Source organism: Ixodes scapularis, unplaced genomic scaffold (assembly GCF_016920785.2).
Source record: "Ixodes scapularis isolate PalLabHiFi unplaced genomic scaffold, ASM1692078v2 PGA_scaffold0__279_contigs__length_252992795, whole genome shotgun sequence".
Lineage (NCBI taxonomy): Eukaryota > Metazoa > Arthropoda > Arachnida > Ixodida > Ixodidae > Ixodes > Ixodes scapularis.
Window position 1 is genome coordinate 26,800,234 of NW_024609835.1, and position 24,047 is coordinate 26,824,280.

The window sequence follows — 24,047 nt, forward strand, 5'->3', positions numbered from 1 at the left end:
CCACCAATAAATCATTCATTAGAGAGTTTTCGTAGATCGAATTCTGCGGAAAGAGGGCCAAGCGGGGCGCGTGTTCATGTGCACGCTTCAAAGTGACGGCACGAGCTCCCGCTGGCAAAGCGAAGCTCTATAGTTTACTGTCTACTACTGTCTACTAGAGTTCTCTATTTTTAGAAAGGCTCTGAGCATGTGGGAAGCGACGTAGTACGCCACATTTACCACTCCTGCAACAGCCAGCTGCACGAGTGCCGGGTAACTTTAGCGCTCCACCGTGCTTACCCCGTGCTCCAGCTCTTTCTAATATTGGGCTGATTTAGTGATTTTCAATGACGCTTAGCAAGTCTCTAATATAGAACACCTTCAGAAATCCCTGCACACAACACTTCGCGCGTTGCACTTTGACCGTGGAGACGAGTGGCATGGTTTCGGTTTCGATTGCCCTTTCGACGACGTTAGTGAACCTCAACACTGCATGAAAATAAAATGAGCGCTCGCTTGCATCGCACCCATTAATTTGTGTGAGAGCCCAATTGAAACACGGGCCTCCATCGCCCGTAAGGAACCGTCTGCAGACTTAAGAAAGAGTAGGAGTACAGCCGATCGTGTTTCATACCCTACTGGCGGCCCGTGGCTACCACTGCAGATTGCAGCACGACCCTCCCGGCTTACAAATCGTTTAAGAAGCACTGAGGAGACAGCCAAATGGGATGATCAGTCCACTTTTCTTCTTGTATCTGCTATCGTAACCCCGTGTTTCCCTGCACACAAAAACTGTGGCATGTCGACCGCCCAAAAGGCACACCTAGAATTCTATCCGTACTGATATACGCAACACCAACAGTATCATTCATTTAAGGGAAGACACGTATTCGAAAGTGCGACGGTGTATTTGGTCACAACGGGATGTCGTGAAGTGGGATCAGAAAATTAAAACCGAAACTGTTGCCAGTGGAATCCCAAGATGCTTTGCGCGGCACTACGTCGCTAGGATCGCTTCAGTTTTGCAAGAGGCCTGTTACATATGATTGTTACGATTAGCCTCCTGTAATATGTCTCCTTCGCCGTATTACTCACGTGCACAAACTGCATTATAATAAAGCTTTAATGGCTTTTTTTTTTTTTTAGCAAATCTGTGAAGCTTAAGAGAAAAAAAAAACTATGCTGTCATTTTAAGAAACGCCGGGCGTAATGGGTTCGGAGCACCTTCTCATTCTTCTGGTCAATGAGATTAAAGCATTAGTTGATAAAAACGCCCAAGGTCACATTGAAAAATGCAGAAGTTAGAGCACAATAGGCCTCGCCCTCCGTTTCTTAAGCCGTCAATTACAATAGTAAATTAATCTTCGGGGCTGCGCACTTTTCAAAGCTTCTTGGGGCTGATAGGTGGCCAACTGTGTTAACGCGCAGATTCGTAAACCTCGTGCTGCAGAACCCAGGTATTCAGGGCTCAAATTCCACCCCTGCCCGCTTCGATCTGGATGAGTATCGCACAGGCGTACTCCGGTCGCGTATCCCGTACTGCGTGATGCACGTCAAAGCTCCCGGGCTAGCAGTCTCAATGCCCTGGCTAAATGTATCATCACATGCGGAGACCTCAAACCCTCGCTAGGGCTACCTTCCAGCTGTATAAACATACGTGCAACACAAAACAAACGAGCGAATGAATAAAAATTCCTTTCAAAAAATTCTTGCGTGTCTGTGCTTCCCCCCAAACCTTATCACTCATCACTGCGACCCTGCGAGCATGCACCTCCTCCGAATCACGGGACAGAAAGAGGAAGTTTACTCAAAACACACAATTTGCACAGTGACAATCAGCATTATACGTGCTGCACGTTTACTGTTCCTGATACAAACGCGTTTTCAGAAAAAGTCTTTTTTTTTTCGTTTTGTCCTTCGTTGAATGGTGTTCTTTACAACGCAGCGATTGGTCTTAAAGTGTGTGCGTGAGGGAATGTCCTTTTGACGGTTCAAATAAAATATAAACCTTTCCAGGCAATCCTCGGGGTTTTCAAAGTGTGCGTCAATGGCTGTCCGCCGAACTTCATTTTTGTTTTGTTTCTTATTGTGTGTTTTGCAATAAACCTTTCTGTTTATTGAACGCCCTTAGAGTAATTCGCTTCGATAGGAAAATGAGATGCGGCCCCGATACATTACTGCGCTGCACGCAAGAAGAAAAACCGGGCGCATTTAAATATTGAGATAGCGTGCGGTGAAGCCCCACGGGGATTTTTGGGGGATTCATATTACGTCATAGAGACCAGAAAAAAAAAAAAAAGAAGAATTTTACAGATCTTTCTATCCTTCGTCACCCGTGCGAAAAATGCTGGGTCACTGAGTGGCGCACGCATGCGCCGCGTCTGATATTAAGCACGGCAGGGCAACAGATGCATGCTCAGAAGGGGTTCCACAGCTTAGCAGACAAAGATGGCAGCGCAGTGGAGGCGATTTTTTGCGAAGATCTATAGTCAGCACCGCGATTTGAAAATACTGGTCGTCATTCGGGTGTCTAGGCAGAGCAAAAACAAATTGAAGTTATACAACTTAGGACAAAAAGTCTGCGAGTTCAGTTTACTGCGGAATATAAAAAAACCCAGCCAATCACAAAAAGTAAAAAATAAAAATCCCTGTAAATAAAAAGCAAAACGGATTGCGATTATAAAAATAAATGTGATGTGCGTGGTGGGGCATCACCATCCAGATAAGCAGAAGGCCTCAGCACCGTCATCACAGTCAAATCGATCAAGGCCTGAGATTGGGTACGAGTACTACGTCAGTGTTCGGCCAGGGCTCGTGTTCAATCAGCGTGTCGAAGGTCGGACTCGGGTCTAATAGCCAAGTTGGCGCGATCCGACAGGGATGACGTTTCATAGAGAGGGAAAAGAGGCGATGCGGAGGTTTTGATTATTCTAGGTGGTGTTGGGTGGGGACGCTAAACATGACATTTCACTTCGTCATTGTCCCGGTGCATATCGCAATTTCTTTTCTTTATATCTAACCATGTTTGAAGTTAAGTCATTCGCTGGAACCTTTTCTTCCTTCTCCGTGATTATCTGTCTTCGTGTTTCGAGGAATAGTTAGCTCACATACTTTTTTTCTTAGCTTGTAGTGTAGACGCCGTCAGCTTAAGAAACACCAGACGTGGCGGGTCCGGAACAGTTTAAGACTTTGTCAGTTTGGGACTTCGCGGAACAGTTTAAGAGTTTGCGGGCTTTGTCAATAAGAACACTGGAGGAAAATCACGAAGCAAGAAGTGTGAACCTAGGAAGCAGAGCCGTGGTTTTCTTACACTCCCCAGTGACTGTATATATATATATATATATATATACATATATATATATATATATATATATATATATATATATATATATATATATATATATATATATATATATATATATATATATATATATATATATATATATATATATATTTATATATATATATATATATATGCGCATGCATAATTTATTGCTGCAGACGTACCAGGCAACTACCGGGTGTCACGTTGCAAAAAAACGGAGAAGAATTTCTAACGACTACGTGACTGCGCTACTTAAAAAAATTGGCAGCGACTTTTATCTCCAAAGTCCTATAATACGTAAAATGCAGCATTAAATCGTATAAATTTTGGTTAAAAGATATTTTAATCAATTTTCCCGCTTAAATGTAGCGAGAAACATGACGGCACATGTGATACGTGACATCAATTTCCCTGCCCTATTTTTACGGGGCGCCTCGCTGCAGTATGACACAGTGGAGACGGCTGGCAGTCATCGATAATAAAACCGCCAGGGTGATTACGGGCCTGCCCCGCTTCACGCCCCTCCCCATGCTACGAGGGCACGCTCAGATCAACACGCTCCAGGAAGTCGTTGCAGTGCGCGCGGCTACGCACTGGGAGAGACTGAAGTATTCAAGCGCCGGCAGAGCCGTCCTTGACCTGATTAAGCCCGACCCACTGCGAGGAGCTGCCACCGCTGCCTGAGCCGCCACCGCACTTGGGAATCCCACCGTGCGCTCGTGGAGGGGAAGCCACGCCCAGCGCAACGCAGAACCATCGAACTGTAGGAGCATCACGCCCGCAGCTGCATGTAAAAGGTTCGAGGATGGCATGTATCCGAAGGGCTAACGCCAAGTTGACTAACGCGTCTCAGCTCGGAGCGTGGAGCGAAAGCTTGCGCTGGGAACCTCCTGGGTTCGATTCCCCACCACCTCTGCCCGTTTCGATCGGGATGAGTTTCGTACCGGCACGTGTTCGTGTAATCACTACTGCGTGATGCACGTTAAAAATCCCAGGTTAGCGGTTGTACTGCACTGGCTAAATTTCTCATCTACAGCTAAGAGACCGATTACCCGTCGTGGCGTATCTTCATCAAGGCTGTATAAACATACAAAGCAAACCAATTTTTTTTTTGCATGGATAATTAATAATTGGGGTTGTGGAGATATTTATACAGCGTGTAGTTGGTCAGCCACTTAAAGTTACGACGAGTCACACGCTGTAGATGAGCAATTTAGCCAGTGCAGTGCAACCGCTAGCCTGGGGCCTTTAACGTGCACCACACAGTAGTGATACACGACCGCACGCCGGTACGATGCTCATCCAGATCGAAACGGGCAGGGGTGGGGCTCGAACCCTTGCATGGATCTGAAAAAGCTGGCGGTACGGACCGACAAGGCATTTTCGACAGCGATGGGTCAGCCCTCCAAGGCCGCCGTCGCAGCGCCGGCGCGGAGTTTATGTCGCAACTCTACCGAGGAACAAATTGTCGGTCAAGGGGAGCGAGCTGAGAGCCATTCGGTTCGCACTTCGTACCGTAATAGACGACGAGGCGATCCGACCCAGGGAGCTGCATCTCTTCGCGGACTCGGCCTCGGCCCTGGAAGAAAGCAGGAAACGTAACTCGCCAAGCGGTGGAAAAGAAAGATCAAGAAGATCTCCGTCCAGCTCCTCGAGCAAGGCACAAAGGTGCACCAAACCATACTGATGTCTTGGGCACCGGCACATGCCGGGCTGGAGGTCAACGAGCGAGTGCACTCTACCGCTCGCTTGCTCTTGCAAAATCTTTGAAAGACGGTGAGTGGGCCTCGGGCTTCATGACTGCGCGGCTGCGTGCAGTCAGTTCCTCAAAATACGGCGAAGCGGAAGATGAATATGAACCCGATGAGGGTACGAACAGTGCATTAAGCTTTCGAGCAGTGTATCGCTACAGCGCTGCCTGCTGCAGAAATCGAACCCGCGGCTTTGGAGCAGGGTCGGCAGGCCTCGGTGCTCAAGGGGAAGACTCCACACCAACGCCGCCTTCACACCCGCTAAACGGGTGGCGTTGAAGGAATCGGGCGTCCAGCCTGCAGGATGCAACTACTGCAAGGAAGATAAGACGGCCAACTTCGAGTAACTGTTGTGGTGGAAGAGGGGTGGAAGAGGCGCTCGCACAGAGGTCAAGTAGCCTGCCTGGAGGACTGCGCCTTTCTAGTCCGGTCCACAAGACGTCCAGGCCAACACCTTGGGCTCGATATTAGAATTTGTGATTGAGTCGGGCCTGGAGGTGCACATCTAACTTCCCTGTGTGTTCAATGTGTGTGTGTCTGTCACGTGCCGCGACGTCCAGGGCTCGTTGTCATCGATGCAGTCCCCTTCTTTTTTTCCTGCTTTTCCTGGCGTCATAAACATTTCTGAAAACCGGAAACGACGGACGAAAAAGGGGACAACACACAAAACGTTTTGTGTGTTGTCCCCTTTTCCGTTCGTCGTCTCTGGTTTTCAAAAATGTGTAACATCAACCAGCTCGCATGCCTACTTACTTTATCTTTAATAAACCTGTCTAGTACTACTAGCGCGGAAACTGAATTGTCGTATAGGGCATGTGTCGTCACCTCACGTGACGTCAATTTCCCTCTAAATTAAGAGGAAAATGCACGGATGGGCAAAAGTTTATAAATTTGGTGGTTGGGAAACTTTTTTTACGCTTTAAAACTGTCGCTAAAAAGTTCTTTTATACTTTAAAACTATACAGATTGCCGCATCTATTAATTGTTATTTGCAACTCGTTGAAAACATCACATATTCTGCATGAAAGGAAGCACGGAAATGACATTAGTAGAAGGACACAAGCCGCGGTTGAAGCAGTTCGGATACAGCGTATATCCGAATTAATTTGATTTGTTCATTTTATTGAGAAAAGCAATGAAAGGCTAGCCACAGTCTAGCTCTAAAAATTTGGAAGGCAGCTCTTGTTTTTCGGCATTTCACTGTCTGATCCATGCCCCCTGATCTACAGAGAAGGCTACGCAAATAACGTAGCTAAAAGAAAACAAAAAAAACAACAAAAAAACCTGCAGTTGTAAATTGTTTAGCATTGCGCTTTTAAATTGCAGCTTTGTCTTTTCCTTTTTGCTTTGAAATTTCTTATATTTTGTTTCACCTTCAAGTTCACCAAATCGGAGCGCAGCCAACGCTAGACGCCGATTTAGGCACAGAAGCGCCCAATCTTACCTAAACGCTGCATAGGCTCTGCCGCATAAATTGAATATTTTTTTAACGTTTTACAGTGATCTTGTAAAAGCCAGCTTCGCCGTAAATAAAACAGGGAACAAAAATTGCAGATTGTCGTCGAAGACTCCAAGATATGATTTGTGAGTTTCAATTTAATTTAATTTGTAACAATGTACAAATTTCGTTTCAATAAGTGAAATGAAAGGAAATCTGTACATTGTTACAAATAAAATTAAATTGAAACTCAGAAATCATATTCTGGAGTCTTCGACAACAATCTGCAATTTTTGTTCCCTGTTTTATTTACGACGCAGCTGGCTTTTACAAGATTATTGTAAAACGTTAGAAAATTTTTCAATTTACTTTTCTAACGATTTACCAGCTAAATATTCAATAGCAGATCTGGGCTACTGAACATTTAGTTGCGAGTCAGCGCTCGTCCTGTGTTGTGTGTACCTTTTATTTGATGAAAAATTTGTATGTATCCTTATAATAGAGGCCACGGAAGTTTGAAAGCAATACAACTTGAACTTTAAAACATTCAAAGAGTGCATACTGTAAACGACTTATTTTTCGCGGGCTCAATATTTCGCGATTTAGGTCAAAGCTGAACTTTTCGAATAATTCGCGGGTTCTAATTTTCGCGGCACAGTGGGGTCTCAAACTCTCAATATAGATTCCAATCTATTTACATTTTGTCGGAATTGTTCGAGGGACCTATTTTTCGCGAATTGTAGGCGATTCGCGAAATACGTGAAAATTAGGTCCTCGCGAAAATTTTGGGCTCGCAAGGGCATCGGGACGTCAATATACATCTATATATACATATATTTCGCATCACCTCAAGTCAGAACGCGTCACTTCTGCAACCGCTTCCTTCACCTTTGTCCATGAAGGCGCCCCACGTTCGTCGATCGGGTTAGTTGTACCTCGACGGGCTGCGGTTCAAATCTGCCGGCACCGTGAAGCAACTCCTTGAAGACTGATATTATATGTTCATTGCATATTTACAGCAAGCAGCATGTTGAGTCCCATTGAAAGTCTGCCAGAATCTCCTGCGTTTATAACGTTCACCCAAGGGCGAGTACGAGACGTCCGCCACGTAGGCGGCGTGGCCCGCATGCAGCTAGCAGTATCATGTGTCGCTGGAACGTGCCACGGCCCACACCGCCGTTCGATTGAGGCGCTCGCGGGCCAGAGCTTGGGGCATCCCGAGCGTAGTCCGAGGCCGAGGAAGCGACGGGGTCTGTTGTCGGCCGCATCCAGTACGGTAGGCCAAGGCCGGAACGTGATGCCGCGCACGCAGCAGCTCCGAAAGCTACATCAGCGTTCCCCGGGCGTGTGTGTGGTTGAGGTCATCGCGCAGGTCAGTCCTTGAGGTGTGCGCCGTTGCTCGGTGCGGCGCCGAACCCCGGTGTTCCGCCGCCGGATGCTGCGTCTTAAGAAAGCGGCTTGAGCGCGACGTGATGGCCTTGCCGCCTCCAACCACGTGCCCCATCCGTGTCAGGAGCTCCGTACCAACGACAACAAGAAACCAACGACAACAACGCCGACGTTCAGCCAAATAGTCGGAACATTACAAGGTCCGATTCCCCAGTCTCATAATTAGGCTGTATACTCTCCGGTTTAACCGAAAAACACCGATAAACATCCGCCGGTGTCGAAAATACAAAATCGGTTAAAACCAAAAAACACCGGTTCTTTCATATTTTCGAGCAAGCGCTGGTTTTTTCACCGAATAAGTCGTGTATACTTTCCCATTTTAACCGAAAAACATCAATAAACATTCGCCAGTGACGGAAATACAAACAGTTAAAAAAAAAACACAGGTTTCCAAATATGTTTTTTCTAGCAACGGTTTTTTTTTTCACTAAAAAAGTTACGCGCAAACTCTCGTCAAACACATTATCGTACCAGGAATCATGCACTTAGCCTGTCTTTCTTTTGCGACTTACATAGTCTTGGACTCTTGGAGGGCGGTAGCTTTGTTTTTCGGTTCTCCAAGGTCAACGGTCCTCCTGGGCCGCCGAGCTTGATTGATTGATTGATTGGAGTTTTATGGCGCGAGAGCAACTAGGCCAAAATGCGCCAGGTGCATACACTATGACCGCTCGGCTGGGCCAGGGGGCGCGCTGGAGCGATACCAGTGGCGCCGCGCCGTGGCCCGAATTCGCCCTACTTAGCCGTACGCTCGTCCCATCGCGCTGCCAGTTGCAATGGCGGGCACCGCGTTGAAGCTTTCTGTCCGTTGAAAAACCGCGATCATTTTTTAGGGAGGCGAACCTCGGCAAAGAAGGGTTGCCTGTGTGTCAGGTCTCCGGGGTGGAGCAAATAATCCAGGCATAGGAACATTTGTCGTTTGCGAAGTGTGTCTCGCAAGTTTCGGTAACCGGACAAAAGCTCACCGGACAAAAGCTCACCGGACAGAAGCTCACCGGACAAAAGCTCACCGGACAATAGCTCACCCGTTTTTTCACAAACCCGGACAAAAGCTCACCTGATTTTTTTTCGCTACCCGGGCGAAACACGGGCTGAACTAAAATGCGGACGCGATGGACATTGCACCATTTTTAGGTGAACTTGTGCCTCATCCCACGCAAGGGTTTACTACGCTTGATCGAATGCCATTTCGTCGAAACATTTTTTTAGAAAATGGGCACGTTTTATTGAAGCCCGGTTTAGAGAAAGCAGAGCCTCAGTTTAGAGATATGCCGTTTATCGAAAAGGGGACGCTATTTAAAAAAGGCTTTTCTACTTCACGCGTGTATCACTGGTGCGCGTGTTAACCCAAGCCCCCTGCTGCGCTCCCGCCGCTTCGCGGCGGCAGTCTGCGGCGGCTCATTACAAAAATGTTAACTCACCGGACTTATCCGTACACGCCGCTTCGCGGTGGCCGAATTCGCTAAAAGGAGGCTCATCGCCTTTTTTTCTAAACTTGGTTTCTCTGTAAGACCAATATGAAATTTTCTCTTGGTGAGCTTTTGTCCGGGTCTGTTAGAAAATGGGTGAGCTTTTGTCCGGTGAGCTTTTGTCCGGTGAGCTTCTGTCCGGTGAGCTTTTGTCCGGTGAGCTTTTGTCCGGGATTCCGCAAGTGCAAGACAGCGTCGACTGTAACATCCGCCTCGAGATAAATACTCTTTTTCTTTATTGTTTCACTTGCTCTTCAAAGTCAGGACTATTCGGACAAAGATGAGGATGTAATATTGTTTAAATTGTCTTTTCGCGCACAGCTGCGCTGTCGCATACACACCTTGAACTGAGGTCACTTCTCGGAGTTCCGGCTGATGGAAGCATGCCGCGCCTGTTCTAATTCATCCGAATGAAGTTAATGACGAGGCACGTACAGCCTGTTCGCAACACTGGGTCAACTTCTAATAAAAAACCGAAATGGTACGTCAATAAGGCCTCGGCTTTTATTTTGAGTGGGTCCAACAGAATATATATATATATATATATATATATATATATATATATATATATATATATATATATATATATATATATATATATATATATATATATATGTGTATTCATGCACGCGCGTCAGTAACCCACTTTTAATTTTATTAGTGAAGAACGGGATCTCCAATCGACTTGCATTTGCGTTGTAAAGTGTCCCTTTTTTTAACTTATTTTATGTGACCTCAAAATGATAATTTTGAACAGCGTTCTGGTGCACAACAAATAAAAAGTTTTGCGTCACTATTTCCTTTGTTAGCTGTTTAGGTACAATTAAACTTGATATATCTTGAGTCTGTGTGCCAGGAGAGCATCGTCAATATTCCTCCACTCTCTCTCTCTCTGCAAGAAAAAATTACTTAATTTTAAATTTCAGCCCTGAATGTTTAGTTATTGGCCTCTGTGACGTGCACTGTCCTCGTCCTTTTTATGCAGCTTTCAATTTACACATCTAACATTGCCAACATGCTCTTATTGGTTGACTGAGGAATGTCCGGGTTTAGTGTTTTAGAGTTACTTTGAAAGTTATTATGCCTGTTATAGGTTAACTACATCTTTTTAATAATATAAAAAAAGAACTGGAGTACGGCCGTCAGTGTAAATCTCTTTTAGACTATGCGCTCAAGTCAGTGCTCAATACGGGCTATGATTATCTGCCTCCCCTCATGTCTTTCGCTGCTTACTCGCCTTCTCTTGTAAGCATCGGGGAACAAAATTGATAGAAATTACTGTGAGAACGCAGGCGAGCCGGCGTGTATATTAACAATTTGGATGAATTTCCCGAGACTGCGGCGAAAAATCTAAAAATATTAACCGTGTATCAGATGCCTCTTTCTGTCCACGGTTGATGTTTCTAGTTTTCTCGACCCAGTCTTGACTAATGTATCAAAATGAAAAATTGGCTAGTGAGCAAAGTGAGCTGGGTTCTCAAATTGAAACTTGTTTAATAAATAGTAACTGCATAATCGGGTTTATTTTGTCGACACCCACGGGGAACCATCCTAACTATTATATTAGGAACATCTAACATCGCCAACACGCTCAAATTGGTCGACGCAGGGAGATTCTCGTGTCTAATTTTGTAACGCCCTTAGGAAGTAATTATGCCTGTTGTGGGCTAACTACATCATATTAATATTATATAGAAAAAATAAAATACAACCATCAATTTCTTTTCAATTATGCGTTCAAGTCTGTACGCAATAGGGACTACGATTATCTGCCTAATTTTTCCCCAAGTCTGTTGCCGCTTACCCGCTTTCTCTTGTTAACATCGGGGAACAAAATTGGCGGGTAAGCAAAGTGAGCTTGATTCTCAAATTTAAAGTATTATATAAAAAAAATGGTAACTTCGTATTCGGGTTTCGTTTGTAGACAGTCATGGGGAACCATCGTAGCTATTATATTAGGCACTTATCGTAGAACGTCAGTGTCGGATTGCGGGCCCCACGGGCGCCAGCTCATACCGCCCCCAAGCAACGCAAAACCCCTGCATGCTCTCGCGTGTGACCTACGAAAACTCCTTATTAATGTGACAAGCAAGCGTAGCTGCATTACTGAATCACGCGACAAGATAGAGAAACAATAATTAAACCTGTCCTCCGCACAGCTGGCGATTCATGCTTCTGGCGATCTTTCTTGAATCACCTCCCAGGAACTAAACAAAACTTTTCGGGAGGTGGATACCTTTCTGTTTAATACGATGCTGTGACATTTGGGTGCCTTTTGCATTCGGTACGTTACTTTATGAAGCGCGAGGCCAGCACGACAAGCGCACCAGCCTCCTGCGTCGTCTGCTCCTCGTACTTCTAACAAGTATCGGCGCGCCTCGCCAGGGAAAGGAGTGGCGCTGTGTATGCGCAGCGAAACTTCAGCCGCACAGCCCTATTGCAGGAAAAGGGTTAGGGAGAAGACAGAGCTATAGTAGCTGGTGATGCAATAAAAGTATGAACATGAATCATGTAAAAGATATGGATATGAATTTCAGGTAAGTATAAAAGTTATAACCAATAAAAAATTATCTGAAAAAAAACACAGTGAAAAAGGAGGGGTTATAACAGGTGTAGATGGCCTGTTATTTTAAGATATCCCAAAACTTTACTGAAAGGTACAAGAGGTTCATTTCCTAGCAAAAATTTGGGATGAAATGGAAGATGGGATCTAAAAATAGTGGGAAAACATACTCGTCGTCGCCGAGCTTGAAGCGGCCCAAGCATCGTTGGACATTTTGGGGCTTCCCGTGTCTAGCGCAAGTGTTGAGAGGGCATTTTCCAAAGTAGACGTCGTCAACAGGAAGGAGCGAGCGTCATTGACAGACACGAACCTAGGAATGTGTGCTTGCATATACTACAATAATTGAGTGTGAAAGAGATTGTGTAAAATAGGTAAATAAAATTTGGACTGTTTTTCGTTTCCAGTGGTACTTTACATTCGCCATTATTCCCCCGATAATAACCGTTTTTAGCGTCTGGACGAGAGAATTTACCGAAAGGCACTGGTATTGTTGAAATAAGTAAAAACCAATAAACATCCGCCGATTTTTGTCATAAATAAACATCGGAAAGTATACACCCAACTTATTATGTATGCAGACGATAGCAACGTATTCTTTTCTGGAGTGACAAAAAAATGCCTAGAAAATGCTGTAAATGTCTACCTATTGAAGCTATACGATTGGTTACAAACAAATTGTTTAAAATTTGAAGACACTGTGCTTGAGCAAGTGTCGGAACAAAAATTTCTTGGTGCATGGTTTACCGAGGACCTTTAATGGAACACTCACGTGAGTAAACTCAAAGGTGCATTATCTCGTGTTACGAGAAGTATGTATAAAATACGAAACTTGCTGCCCACTTGGCTAAAACAGACGTTGTACTATTCTTTGTTCTACTTTAAAATCAGTTACGGCACCTTAGTTTGGGGGACGACGATCAATTCGAACTATGTCAACCTTCTCACAGAATTCTTCACATGTGCGAAAATTATAAAGGAGATATTAGAAACATAAGAACCCATCCACTATTCATCAAATATAATATGCTTCAGGTAGACCAAATATACTATTTTAAGCCCTTACAATGGATTCACAAACAGAATACACTCCACACCAAAATCGAGTTTAGGTCCGTACCAACTACGAGAAACAAAGCGAAGGATGCCTTCAATAAGAACCACTTATGGCCGCACTGCTTTGTCATATCAAATAACTAAGATGCTAAACAGAACAGACATGACTATAGATTATAATAAAACATTTTATGCCTTCAAGAAACAGTGCCGAAGCTTTCTCGTGGGCAGTGGTATGAGCTTCTCAGTTGTGTGATATCTAGGCTAAGCTATTATTTTTATTACGTATTGATATTTGACTACAATGTGGCTCTTGGCATATATTTGATCATTATTCATTGCTAAATTAAGTGGCTGCCATCAGCCCCATTTTAGACTGTGACCTTCTTCTAACATTTTTTTTTTTATTTCAGTGATATGATGCTTCTGTGTCATACAACGTTACATTTGTTATACGCCTCGAATCATGCTTGTTGTGTAACATGTTCTTGCTGGTTGTTTGATTGTGCCGTTTTATTTTGTTTTACAATTTACAATGTTCAATGTTAAAATACCTGTTTCATTGTGCCTTTTTTAATTTTTACCGAGTATACCTTTTGCTGATTATATTCATTGTACTGTTTACTGTTGAACTGTTGGAGGCAGAGAGATCTGTCAGGCTTCACGCCTTTATCTCTGCCCCCTGGGCGGAAAAAAACCGCCAAACAAATAAAAAAAAAAAGTGAAACCGCGGAAGGACAGAAAAACACAGCATCGAAGGACACAAGGAAGAAGGTAACAGTGCAGGGGAAAAACGAGACAGAGCGCAGGACGGTGTGAGTGGTCGGAAGTTGGAATGTGTCAATGTGCAAAAAGGCGGTCCTAAAGATGGTGAAGTATGGTGAGAGGGTGCAGGTAGAGGACATGCCAGTCAGGAGCTTTAGTGAGGTAATGGATAGAGGCAAAGGACAGGGTTCTGAAGAAATATGAAGGGAATGAGCTTATTTGTCGTACACGCAGGGGTAAAGGCGTACTCTAGTTGAAGGGGCAGCATCTCGGGAAGCAAATAGAGGCGGGAGTGCCCAACCCCGGGTCGTCTTGAAGGGGGTGCACATTGTGTTGTGCATCATTCCAGAGGTCCAGAGAAGGGGGCCGGAGGTAGCCAGGCAGATTCTTGAGGCAAACGGAATTATACAGGAGTTGAGGGAGGCCCTTAGGTACGACGTGATGGATGTCAACCAGGAGATCTATTGAACTGCAACACACCACACTTTTTACTGGGATGGCATCCATTACCGCGAACCTTCGGGGAGGCAGGTGGGGTAAAGAATGGAAGTAGAGCTAGGGTTATTTTACGGGGGCAGGTGGGCCCAGGGAGAGCCCCTGTTTGACAGGTGAAGAAGCAACAAGGCAGGGCAGGACCCATGGCAGGACTAAGGATAGGAGGAAAAAAAGTAAAATACAACAAAATGTAGGGTGCATAAACATGCAAGTTGTTAGGAATAGGATGAAGTGGATGTGAATTGAGGACAAACTCCAAAATAAAAATGTCAGGGTATACGGGGTCGCGGAGACACATCTTAGAGACATGGCAGAACCCCCTCTTATATCAGAGTACACTTGAATAGGATGCAACAGGAAAGGAAAGGAACGGAGAGGGAGAGGTCTATGGGTATTGGTGAAAGGACAACCTTGGAAGAGAGTTAAGGAAGATTGTAGGGAACATTTGTGGATTAAGGTCGTCGTATTGGGGGTGGGCCAACACTCTTGGGATTTGTATATTTGTAACCAGGAAATGATCTGAGAGAGGAAACCGCACAGCCCATCAGATACATAAAAGGAGACATCAAGGAAATCGGAAAAGACCACGAAATAATAATCATAGGAGATATGAATGCTTACTTGGAGGAATATGATGGTGATACATATCCGACAAGTAGAATGTCACCGGAGTTATGCAAGGCCTTCGGTTTGGTACTGGTAAATGCACAAATCAAATGTGAGGGGGAAGTAACATGCGAGAGGAAGAACTCTTAATCGACGATAGACAACTGTATAACGTCGAACAAATTGTACAACAGAATGGGTAGTATGGAAATAGACAAAGAAGGAATGAAAAGCTCAGGGGGTGACCATAAACGAATTAAGGTTACTTTTTGTAGGGCACCGCGAGAACCAGAAGAACAGAAGCAAGGAGACAAGATAGGTTTTAGTGACACACAGCTGAAGGAAATATCAAAACAAATTGAAGACACGGGAGTCACAAAACAGAGAAAGAGTGGTCGTACAATGATTTAGTAGAAATATTCAGAAAGCAGTTGGAACGAAACCAAGCCAGGTTTAAGAACAAACGCAAACACAGACCAAAAATCTGGTGGGATAAGAAAGCCAAAGCGGCTATAAATTAGACAAGAGCCATTCAGGGAACATAGCTAGATGAGCAAAAACAAAAAAAAAACAAAAAAAAAGGCGGGGTGCTTCAGCAGAGGTAATAGAGGAAAATGGAAGGACTCCCACTAAAATAAATCAGCGGCATATGCTTTGATCGAAGACAAGATTGGAAAAAACGACATAAAATGGACAAGGGAAATTAACCGAAATTATAGAAATGCAGCAAAGACGTTTTTGGGAGCACATAGGGTAACAGGGTAGAAAGACAGATATGCATTACCCCTCATTAGCTACTGGTGATAGGACACAGGTAGAAGGGAAGGAGGTGTGCCAATATATTAAGATCATAATTGAAGGAATGTTTTCGAATCTTTTACATACATAAACGCCGAAAAATACATTGTAGTGACAGCCAATCAGACCTTATCAGAGTACCACAGGTAACACCAAGAGAATGGAAATAAACCGAAAGCAGGGTGTCAGCAGAAATGTCGACGGATCCAGATGGCATACCAATGAGAATTGTACAAATTCTTGGCAAAACAACTAAAACTAGGCTGCAACCAAAAATATTGAAAAAATATTGTTGGGGGTGAGGTACCCAAGACTTTGCGACAAAGCAGGTTGAAGCTGCTGTACAAGGGTAAAGGCGACAGGAAAAACATCAAATCTTACCGCTCCATAATGGTAACATATGTCTTATACAGACTAGTAATGAAGGTCGTGAAAGGTAGAGTAGAAAAATGGGCAGAAATAGAAGGAATGTTAGAAGAACTTCAGAATGGTTTTCGCAAGGATAATGAGACTAGAGAATATTTTGTAAGTGGTCAAGCAATGTACACCAAAAGTGCAGACAAGACAACGACCATATGAACGGCATTTTTAGGCATTCAAGAAGCGTACAATAACTTATATCAGGAAATTCTGTGGGCACAGCTAAAGGAATCAGGTTTAAATATGAGACTGGTGAGGTTTGTGCAGGAAGTGTACATGGACAATACAGAAACTATAAGATGTGAGGCTCAAACCACAGCGCCAGTAGCATTAAGGCGTGGGCTTAGGCAGCGATGCCTTCTGTCGCCTCTACTTTTCATTGCATATTTTAGGAAGATGGAGAAAGAACTAGAGAGAAGTGGAATTGTGCTTTAATATATCGGACATTCAGAGAAGGAAAACAGTGAAGCACAAATTACAAAAGTTTAATGCACACAGATGATATAGTACTCTTCGCAGATTACAGGGAAAAGTTGCAGAAATTGATTGGAACCTGCGGCACGGAAGAAGGCGCTCTCAGATTTAAATTCAGCTGAACAAAATATTGAGTTGTTTTTAACTACATCAATGTAGATCCTATAAAGATACAGAATATAAAGGTAGATATGGTGGACAAGTAAAAATATCTAGGAGCGTGGATCAACAAAGAAACAAAATACCTCAAGGAATGTGAGGGACACATAATTGGTAACGGTAAAAGGAATTCGGCAATTATGAAGCACAGCGCGGTATGGAACTTTAATAGATATGAAGGGTGCGGCGAGTATGGGAAGGGAGTTGACTCCCTTCCCATACTCGCATTATCAAAATTGACTTTTGATAATGCAGTCTTGTGTATGAGTTCGGAAGTTCAAGCGAAATTGGAGATAGGATAAAGGAGCATTGGCAGGATAGCTCTAGGGGAACATAGGAACATTCTAAACAAGGGAGTTCAGGGTGATATGGGCTGGTTATCGTTTGAGAACAGAGAGGCAGTGAGTAAAATAAATTTTGACCAACGACTAACAAACGTGGAGAGCACGCGGTGAGCGCATAAAAACTATGAATACTTGTATATTAGGGGGTCTGAACACGATATGGACGAAACAGACACGAAAGCTTAGGATGAAATTCCTGCAGACCGACAATGGGGTGGAGCAAACGCGTTCAGTAAAAAATGCAGTTAAGGAAGCCGAGAGATGAATTTGGAAGAAAAAAAATGCAGGGGAATTCTGCTTTAACGATTTATAGGTAAAAAAGCAAGAAATAAAGAGGGAAGGTATGTTCGATAATTCAAGACGGAGCGCTCTGCAGTTTATAATAAATAATACTAATAAATCGTTTTATTTTTCTGGCGCCCACAAACAACCTCTTCGTTTACAGTGTGGTGCAGTAAACATACATGGAGTAAAAGCTAGAAATACAGGAAACAACACAGTTAAATCAATAGAAGTTATACAATATTATCGTAATGCAAAAATTGATTATACAGACACGTAGATTTAACATAAACTCACGAGTGGATGAAAAGATGTCGAGGTTAATTTTTTTTTAATCATAAGAAATTTGTATTTTTGACAATGGGATTACAGCGGACAAGCAAGATGGATAAAAAGCTGAAATGTTTCGGCTCCGGCGAGAGGGAAGATGAAACTCAATAGTTTGTAATAAAGCCGCCGAATTTACCCTACCATGAATAACTTTGTGAATGAATAGAAAATCTCTGTACTGCCTTCTCAAGGCCAATTTACGCAGCGAAAATTTAGGAAGCAATGTTTCGTAGTGATAAAAACATCTCCTTCCCATGTAGCCGTCATATGAAATTGTTACCATTCTTTTCTCCACATGTTCAATAGCTAGCTCTTGCGACAGAGTCAATGAATTCCAAATGACTGAGGCAAATTCCAGTCGTGATCGAGCTAGAGACTTAAATAAGAGTATCAAGCAACAGGGAGCTGAAAATTGACAACTTCTTGAAATCATTCCTAACGTCCTCAACGCTGCATTTACTGCAGCCAAGACATAAATGTTGAAAGTAAGTGAGCAGTCAATATACAATCCAAGGTCTGTGATAAAGGAGACTGGCGGAACTAATACGGCATCTAGGCAATATTCAAAACAAGTAACATCACGCTTCCTGGACAACACCATTGATTTGGATTTCAAGGGGTTAAGTAACAAGCTGATTTCGAAACACCATCTCGAAACTCGATCTAGATCAGCTTAGAGAAGAGAGCAGTCGGATAGTGACTTCACACTCAGAAATAACTTAACACCGTCAGAAAACAGATGGATGTTAGCATTGCTAACACAGTAAGCAATGCCATTTACAAACGACAGGAACAAAAGCGGGCCAAGAATTGAGCCCTGCGGCACGCCAGTCGGTTGAAATAAACTGTTCGGAGAAGATGCCATTGACACGAACAGAATTACGACTATCACACAAATAGATATGAAACCATCTACACAAATGCGGGCTGAAACTGTGTGAGGCCAGCTTGCTCAACAACAAATCGTGCCTAACGCAGTCAAATTCTTTATGTATGTCTAAGTAGATGGCATCAACTTGACTTCTACTAGTAACTATGGGTGCGGTGTAACTCAAAAACGAACACAAATTGGACTTTACAGACCTCTTAAAAAACCATATTGTTCATCAGATATCACCATGTTCAGGTAAAACTAAACACATTTCTGAACTACTTTCTCAAAAATCTTCGCAAATCCACATAATAATGACACCGGACGATAATTACTAGCTAAACAAGAAGCACCTCTTTTTAATACAAGGACAACAACGGCGAACTTCTAGAGCCCAGGAAAAATTCCTTGTTTAAGTGAATGGTTGAAAATATGACACAAACAGGGTCAAATATAGCACAGCGACCTTGGATAATAAAAGTGGGTATGCCATCAATACCCGTAGAAAATTTTGGTTTTATTTGATCTATTGCTTTGATTATATCTTCAATGTCGACAGTAAAAGAACACGAAAAGTCATTACGTTCTACACCCAAGGCATTAATATTACTCGATTGCTGAGGCAAGTAGCAAGAGCTAAAAATGTCAGCAAAACGATTTGCTATTTCAGCTGGTAAAGATTTGTACCCAGCACCATCACGAAGGCCAATGTCCAAATTCTTTTCCCGAAGGTGTTGTTTTGCGTATCTCCAAAATTTTTCAGGATTTTTAGACAAACTACTTTCAAGGCCATTAAGGTGCATACGCTTGTTCTGTTTATACAGTTGTTTAACCAGGCATCGATAAATACTGAATTTCTGATACCAAACCTCTAGCCTGTCTTTTTATATAATCGATGATAGTGCAGCTTTTTTCATGAGGAAATCTTTAAATCTCTAGAAAACCAGCTAAGATAGTGGGAGAGCCTTTACAGAACAAAGATGTTAAGAGCGTTTTTAACAATAGAACGAGTCTTTCAGTAGCTGACTCGACTATTTCATCAGTTAAGAATGCGGACCAGTTGTGCTGTTCAAAGAATCTGTATAAACCAATATAATCTGCACGGGAATAACAAAAAGCGACTGAACTTTCTTTCGCACGTGGCGGGCCAGATAAGGAAAATTTTGTTATAAACGGCGGATGGAAGACATCAACTGGCCCAAGTGGGTTATCACCGGCATTGTCCGCTCAAGCGGGGAATTAGATAAGCGCAAGTCAAGAACATCACCCCATGCATTCGCTATTTCGTTATACTGGGAAAAAATGAAAAATTTTGCAAATGATAATAGCCACGACGCTTTCCTTGAAGTCACGCTTGTTGTACAGGAAGCAATACCAGTTGCCCAGTTAATTCCAGGTAAATTAAAATCACCATAAACCTGAACCCGAAACAGAAAAGTTTATGGTTTTTTGTAGGGCTTCAAAGTGTGCTATGAAGTTTGCCTCATCAAAGAGGGGAGGGAAATAATGATTTCCAATTAAGTAATCAAAAACCATCTCTTTTAGGTAGTTCAACCAAGTTGCATTCTGAATAGGATTTATAAGTCCTTCCTTCGGTGAGACAGAACAACGGATTTAACCGCAATTTCATTCCCGTTGTATCATAATCTCTGTCTTGTCGATACACAACATAATTAGACGGGATAGAGTTGAGACTGGAAATGCCAGCACAAAGCCAAGTTCGGTCAAACAGATTATATCAGAAGAACTCAGCAGTATACTCGACATAAACTCATCCGACTTAGCACGTACGTGGTGATGTGAGTACGGGAGTCTTAAGAACAAAAACAATTTTAAGATACAGATACAATGTGCGCAGCATGTAAGACAGAACAATTGAGCATTGGATTCTAAAATGTAAGGAGCTTAGTCCTGCACTTTCAAAAGGGGCGACAAGTGTACTGGTGCCCTCGGTTGCGCTGGAGAAGTTGGAGGGTGGATTATAAAAAAAGTAGAGGCAAAGAAGAAAAGATGGGAGTGCTGGTGGAAATTATTTAGGGAAAATTGAACCAAGCACAACTAACTAGCACAGCTGGGGGACAGCCGGAAGAGAGGAAAATCGGGACTCTTTCACGCGTGGGTCCGGCCCAGAGTCTCAACCATTTTCCCCAGTGGGTCGGGTATCAGGTGACGCCCACAAGGTTCGACCAAAGGAAAATTTGCGACTCTCGCCAGCGGGAAAAGGCGTGGGGTAATGTTCTTAGTTTTTGTTCTTTGTTCTTTGTTTTGCCCGATCCCCCAAAGGGGGATCGGGCAAAAAACTAAGAACATTACCCCACGCCTTTCTACCTGGCGATCATCTTCATGGCCTGGTGATAGCTAGAGATTCGCAATGGCTTGGAAGGAGAGATCATGTTTTTGTTATTGTTTTTAGGCTAGGTGGCGTCCTATGCGAAGAATGCAGCCGTTATCATCCATCCATCCATTCAATTGGGAGTAATGGGGGACACCACCTGTTGCCATGGAAGTCACACTTAAGTGCGAGACACATAGACGGCAGAATCGTCCGATCCGACGTCCGATCCGACAGCCCGAACGCCGCTCCGAATCGCCGCACGCGGCAGTTTGAGACACACGCTTCCGACCTCGCATGCGACACGACGATCCGCCCAGGAGATCCAAGCACTCCAGCGGAGGTCCGCGTTCACAGATCTCTGGTCCCAGATTGACGGTTAAGCTCACACGAGCCAAGTTAGAAGCTAGTTTTCGTTAGCGCGTGCATTCGTTGCTGGGGCCATCTTTCTCGAATGGGTCAGCGGGATCCACGCGCCCGGCTTCCCGTCGCCCGTCCCGTTTTCTTGTTCGTCCCGACAGACCCAGTACGTCATCATGACGTTCGCGCTAGCTGTGCTGTCATTGGCTGGACGCATCCGACAATCCGTCCGCCGTGCGAAACTATCTGGCGCGTTGGACGCATGTCGGATCGCCGATCCGACGTCTGAAGCAAGCAAATTTTTTCGGATCAGGCGGTCGTACTGCCGGATCGGACGTCGGATCGGATGGATTTTTCGCGCATGTGTCTCGCGCTTTATCCGGCATTACCGGTGGGCGAAGCGCGCCGCAAGCCGTTCGGTCGATGCAAGTGTTTGCTAATATGTGTCGTCGCTTGTTCCTTAAACATATTTAGAGAAAAAAAATGTTTGAGGAAAATTGTATTACTTAAAGTGTCTTCATAAACAACTGTTTAAATAAAATAGTAAAAGTTGATTAGATCTCATTAAATTTAGAAATTTGTGGACACATCAAACATCTATATGTAATGTAACCTAGGGTGCCTTCATGAGCATGCTATGTCACCAGTAGATGCTGATGAATTATGCAACTTTAAAAGCGTAATAATCAGGTAGTATATTTTTTCACAGTACGAGCACCTACAAAAAAACACGATATGACTATGAAGGCATTTTGCTAGGTGTCCCCAAAATAAACTGATGGTATAAAATGGGCAGCGTAAATCAGCGACTCGGCGTTTAAAGCAAAAACTTCCTTAAATATGTTCTTTACTGGTCACGTTATCACATTACATTTTTAAGTCTCAATTTTAAGTACGCAAAAAATGGCTTGCAAGAATGTCTTGTGCCATAGTCCGTTCATTTCTTATAGGAGTCAAATCTTGAAATTATATAGCACGAATGTGACCAGTGAAACAAGCATTCGAGAGATAGTCCTACTTAATGTCTCAGGTCGCTGATGTTTGCAAGCCATTTTAGTGCGGATCATGAGTTTATTTTGGGACACCCGGTCAATACAAATAGACAGTGTCATTCAAACAATGACAATGCTTTATTCCTCAACCAACTTCATCTTTGGCACTCAACAAAACATAGCTGGAGTATTTGTTTTGTAAATGATCACTGTAAATGAAATCTCTATAGTTAATTGATCAACATGCAATCACCATAAAGGACAAACAATTTTCAACACTAAACGAGCCATTCTCATAAATTAGCATGCATCACTGAGGACCAATACAATGCCAACACTTGTCACTCATTTTACCTTATTACTCAAATGTTCACTGGCGTAGACTCAACTAAAAATGCAACAACCTACTTATGGAGGACTTTCAAGGCTTTCTCGTTTCTCTTATTCATTTTCGTGCGAATGCGTTTTTTTTATTATTTTTATTAAAGCATTGAATATCACCTTCTGCAACTTGTCCACGAACAATCTGGAGCACACATCAACGTTAGACGGGACAGCAATCTGTCGCTTCAGCTTCAGTTTGGCATTGGATGACGACTCCAGCAAGAAGACTTCAACCTGATGATTGCGCTTGCTTGCAACAGCCTTTCCAAACTTCTTTACACTCTGCAAAGTAAAATACATACGAGCGTTATCGTACTTCTTTAACAGGAGCAAAACATCATCATTTCCGTCGGAGTGTCAGAAATAACTTTTGCAAGACATCATTTGTGAGGTAGTTGAAGGCATGCCCATTCCGTCCCGTAAGTTACGGAATTACTTTGTAGCATAGCGGGCTTGAAGTTATCATTGTCTGATTTACTATTCGGGGTGCTGACAGGAGTGATCAGCACCCCATCCTTCGACTCGATGTCGAAGCCTGCGGTGTACAATACACTATTTATGAATATCACGGGTATCGGGAGGTGTTGGGTGTAAGAACGCGCGCACACCACGAATGCCAGCACAAGCGTCTTGCATGAAAAAGTGTTATTGTGGTTGTAATGAGCCCCTGAAGCGCAAACACGTTTTTCATACCAAAGCTTTTGCAGGTAAACATTTCTACCTCGTGGAAAAAAGGCGCCTTTCCACCAGAAATAAATATTTGAAAAAAATGGACACTTTGAACTAATCCGAACGATTCGAATATCAGTACTGTAGGAACATAGACCATGGAGGACGACGAAGTACAAAGCCATCTCGAGAAAGAGGGCTCGCGCTGTAGATCTCTTCGAGCTCTGACAGTCTCTCTGTAGATGTAGCATGTGTAAATAAAATGTGGTATACAGACGTACACTTCAATATTATTTCGCAATTACTCACACCTGACAATTTGATTCGAGGTTGCTAAAGTCGTCCTCGTGAAAATGATTGAAGCACACAATTTTTTTTTTTTTTCGCTCGAAGGGTTCGGCTCAGTTAGATCCGGCCTATGATTTTTGGAAAACGGCATCAAACTCTGCCGACCTGCGGCGAACTGCCCATTCCCAGCGGCTAAATTATATACCCGATCATATATATATACCCGATACCCGATGAGAGGCATTAATCGAGAACAGGAACGGGATATCATATTTGCCTTCAACTCCCATGCGTGGGTCCCGAGGAAAACGAAAGGAGGACAGGTCCTCTCCCTGCGGTCCGCGGTTTTTGCAGCCATCCACAAAGCACAGAGTCCCCACCATTAGCATATCGTAGATCAAATCATTCTTATGGCGAATTCCACTGGGCGTTTTGGAGCGCGCCGAGATCAGTT